This window comes from Numida meleagris, chromosome Z (genome assembly GCF_002078875.1).
Source record: "Numida meleagris isolate 19003 breed g44 Domestic line chromosome Z, NumMel1.0, whole genome shotgun sequence".
In the NCBI taxonomy this organism is placed as follows: Eukaryota; Metazoa; Chordata; class Aves; order Galliformes; family Numididae; genus Numida; species Numida meleagris.
Window position 1 is genome coordinate 58,982,835 of NC_034438.1, and position 5,164 is coordinate 58,987,998.

The following is a 5,164-nucleotide window of genomic DNA, read 5'->3' on the forward strand; positions in this document are numbered from 1 at the left end:
AAAAATCAGGCTGACAGGTAAATAAATTATTGAACTTTGTTAGCTGTAAAATAAAAATAACATACATACAAAGACATATAGCCTTCTTCCATTCCCAAGTCTAGACTGAGCCCCAGGCCGTATACATGCACACTGTCACAGTCTCTCTGACTGATGAGCTTTTGGTCTAATTAACATGAGAGAAGCACAAACTGAATAAAGAAAACTGTAGTTATCAATAAAACTAGATCTGTTTCCTTCCTTACTCAGTGGCACGCAGACACACACACACTTCCATCACTGCCATCATCTGTAATGGTACTGCTACATGCTACATTAACAATTCAGCCTTGGTGAGGCTTTTCTTGCCACTTTCCTACTGTGCACATATAATATCAGCAGTCACCTGCATTCCTCGTGCAAAAGCCTGTTGTGTAAGGCTTTGCTGCTGGAACGGATCAGTTTAGTTCTTTCTGCCTACAATTTTCAGCTGAAAAACTGCTCCATCACACTTCCAGTTCTTCTGTGTAAGCAATTCAAGAGCAGCATTTTTAAAATTTTCTGAAATGCAAAAATGGCCTGCTTACACAGGTGACATTCAAAACCTTAATTAGGCCAAACAGCAACCTGATCCTGTAATTCCACTTACTTCCTCTTCTACTACAGTGTTTTTCCTGGCGTTATCTCTGTGGTTCTGCCTTTATAAATGGCAGAACTGTGGGGCTGTTGGAGAGGGTCCAGAGGAGGGCCAGAAAGATGATCAGAGGGCCGGAGCACCACCCCTACAAAGACAGGCTGAGGGAGCTGTTCAGCCTGGAGAAGAGAAGGCTGCGAGGAGACCTTATTGCAGCCTCCCAGTATTTAAAAGGGGATTATAAAAAGGAGGGGAATCAACTTTTTACTTGGGTAGATAGTGATACAACAAAGGGGAATGGTTTTAAGCGCAAGGAGGAAAGGTTTAGATTGCATGTCAGTGAGGATTTCTTTACAGAGAGAGTGGTGAGGTGCTGGAACAGGCTGCCCAGAGAGGCTGTGGGTGCTGCATCCCTGGAGGTGTTCAAGGCCAGGTTGAATGGGGCCCTGGGCAACCTGGTCTAGTACCGGATCTGGAGGTTGGTGGCCCTGCCTGTGGCAGGGGGGTTGGAACTTGATGATCCTTGGGGTCCCTTCCAACCCAAGCCATTCTATGATTCTATGATTTATACAAGCTTGGCCTGCTGTGTTTGTTGTTATTGCTGTTTTTCAATATAGAATAAAAAATACAATAAAATACAATAAAATACAATAAAATACAATAAAATACAATACAATACAATACAATACAATACAATACAATACAATACAATACAATACAATAAAATAAAATAAAGTGAACACTTCTACTATAGAGGACATCAATTCAAACCCTAGCCAGGGACTTTCTTGAAATATGCCCCATGTGCCTTTCATCTGACTCACTGGTGGGAACTTCTGTTATAAACACTATTTTATTAAACCCAAGTAGTGATTAAATCAATATATCATGATACTTAGCTGAAAATCGAGTTAATAAATTAGGAAGAGATTCCAGCACAAGCACTTGAACGTCCAAAGAATAGTTACCTTTCCAACACAAAAGTGCTACAGACAGTTGTTGCTATTCAGGACTGACAGTGAACTTGTTCAGAAAATATTTGCTTGGGAAAGCAATCCCCTTGGTCCTGCCCCTTGCAGGAGTAGGGCTCCAAGATTTGCCATCAAAGAAGTCTTAACAGCTGGAATGTACATGTAAACCAGAGTGTCTGTAGCAACTGTGGAGCCTGGAGCAATAATTTAAAAAAATGTACAGGCATCATGAGATAGAAAAGGTAACAAAGAACACAATAATCCTTTTCACATAGAAGTATCTAATGAAACTAATGAGGACAGCATGTGTTACAGGGAATATGAATTACCACTGCCCTAACCAAATTTGTGCTCTGAGCTTACCATTATTGCTACATAAATTGCAGCTCTATATTATGCGTGGTCCCTCGGCCACATTTCCAGAAGGATGAGCCAGGATGAGGGCTGGGCTTATTTAGTCTGGAGAAGAGGAGGCTCAGGGGAAACCTTATTGCCCTCTACATCTCCCTGAAAGAAGACTGTGGCAAGGCGGAGGTCGGCCTCTTCTCCCAGGTAACAGCAATAGGATAGGAGGTGATGGCCTCAAGTTGCACCAGGGGAGATTCAGATTGGATATTAGGAAAAATTTCTTCACAGTAGTGAGGCACTGGCACAGGCTGCCCAGGGAGGTGGTGGAGTCACCTGGAGGTTTTCAAGAAATTTGGAGATGTGGGGTATGGTTTAGTGGGCAGTATTGGTGGTAGCTGGATGGTTGGACTAGATGATCTTTGAGGTCTTTTCCAACCTTAATGATTCTATGATTTTGTGAAGACCAAGTGCCAGATTCTGCATCTAGGACAGAACAGCCCTGTATATAGGTAAGGACTGAGGGATGAGTGAATACATTGAATCATTGCCAACAGTATGCCCTGGCAGCCCAAAGGGCCAACCATACCCTGGGGAGCAGCAGGCCCAGCACTGCCACCAGGCAAGGGGAGGGGCTGTCCCCTCTGCTCTGCACTGTGCGGCCTCACCTCCAGCACTGCCTGCAGGATGGCTGCCACAGTGTAAGAAGGGCATCAAGCTACTAGAGAGCATCCAAAGGAGGGCTACAAAGATGGGGAAGGGTCTGGAGAGAAAGTTGTGCAAGGAGTGGCTGAGGTCCCTGGGTTTGTTCAGTTTTGTGGAGAGCTTATTTCACGCCCATTTCACATATTTAGAGAGCAGAAAAACTGGTACCATTTTGTATTTTAATAGTAGACTTTATAGATTCTAGTTCTGTATTCGTGTCTTTTTCACCAGTGTCTTATTTAGTTATCTAACTTAGGTGCTCCTAATAATCTCCCCAAAGGAAGCTTCCTGCTTTTATGAACAACAGTATTTTAAAAATTAACTTAGTTCTCTAAGTAGTATCTGTACCAAATGCATCTAAAGAACCAAGTGTCATCAACATGACAAATTTACTGGGGCATTTAATTCAGCAAGCAGAATAAATCCAAGTAGCCTGCAAAGGCCAAGAGTGCCTTTTGCCCAGAATGTATTTTGCTGGCAAACTGGACAAAATGCAATGCTGCGCCCCATGTCCCACCTCACCACCACTTCTGGAGTGAAAGACAAGCTCCTCTATTCATTGTCACTGCCTTCAGTACTGCACAGAATCCAAAAGTGCCATTATTTGTGAGGAATGCACACAGACTCGGATTCCTGCTAATGTCCAGGAACGCAAGTTAATTTTAAAACCTTCCAATTTTTGCAAACTTATGGTGCAGTAAGTGCTTAAAAACTTATAGAAACAAGCAGAACCTCAGGCCACATTAGCACATTAGTAGATAATATTCCACAAGAACCCCATGCTACCTGCTGTGAGAGGTGTTGTTGGAGTTGCTTTCCGTTGCACACTTGCAGGTAGTTGCAGTGTGCTCAGGAAAACAAGTCTAAAGCTGCAAATCACACCTGCAGCTCAAGTGAATCAGATCTCATATGCCTCTGGAAACAAACTCGTGTTTCTCAGGTAACAGAAATGTGGAGCCCAATTCTCAGATCTGACACAGCAGATACCAGCATATGGCCAGTAGCCTATGGACACAGCACCTCTCCTCTGTTTGGCCAAGGCACACACCGTGTAAGTGCCAATGCAGAGGACCACTTTGCAAATTTATGTATTTTCAGTTGAAAGGGAATATTATTAGTATAAATTTGAAAGGAACGTGTCCATCAGCAGCCTCACAACTTTCTGTAACAGAGTGCCATTGGCTCCTGCTCTGCGGAGGAGCCTTGAGAATGCTGCTGCTCTTGGCTGCCATGATTGTAGGGGGAGAAGGCTGAGCACAAAAACTGTGATGCTCTCCACACTCAGGGAAACACAGACACCATCTCTGCTTATAGTTCAAATTAGATGATGGTGGGGAAGAGGAGAGTTCTGCTAGTTATGTGTTTTGGAAGGAATACGTGGTGTTGGTTTTAATTAGCAGGGAGAGGACTGTTTCAAAACATTTCATTGTTCTGGTGATGAATAATCAGAGAACACCCAGAGGTGTGTTTTCAAAGGATTTAATAACAGTGGCAGACACACAATCATAGAATCACAGAGTCACAGAACCATACAGTATCTTCAGTTGGAAGGGATCCACAAGATAATGGAGTCCAACTCCCGTCTCCAAACAGTACCACCCATAATTAGAGTGTTATTATTATTTTTTCCAGTATAGACTGGAGAAACCGGGGTGACAGCCTAGAAGACAAAAAAAGTATTTAGCAAATGAAGCTTGAAGTACCCAACGGTACATACAGGAGCAGAAATAAAGATGAGCATCTTTCTGGAGATTACATGATGGAAAACCTTGCAGACAATAACCTCAGTATCAGCAATGGGAGAGAACAGCCCCTTTTTTATCTTACTGCTCAACCTGTTGCTAGAATGGAGTTAAATCCTCATCCAGCACTAAAAGTTGGTGTCCCTAGAAGTGGGTGTAGACACAGGGTCTCACATAATTATTTTTATGGGTTTACACTGAAATAAACTTCTTTTTCTTTCCATTCCATAAAAGCTGATCAGGACATAATATGATCTAAAAATTTTCTTGAAGGGTCGTCCTTGACCAGGACACAGAGTAACTAATGTGGACTGCAGGAAAACTGCTAATGGGTTAACAAGGCACAAAAACCCACAAACATTATGCAAGAGTAGCTCTCTTTTTTGCCACACAGAATGAAAGGCAAAGCCTTTATTTACATAGAAACTTACATTTCTGATAACTGTACAAAGGTATATAAACCTAAGTGGCAAAGTCACAAAAATCTGTCAATGAGATTAATGAATAGTGTCTTGTATTAGCACTTGAGTGTGGAACAGAGGGTAGCAACCAAACACCCTGAAGCAGAAATGCAAGCTGGGCTTGAGCAGTATTGTACTACCGAAAAGGAACTAACTAAATGTAGCTATGCACTTTACGTAAGCAAAAGGCCTCCGCAAGGATCTCAAGAATCTTCCTTCATTTTATGATCTCTGAAATTTTATTTTGGCCTCTATGTTGCAGCACTAGAGAATTAATTCACTTACGCTTCCAGTTCCCAAAATAAAAGACACAAAAGCAACAAAAGC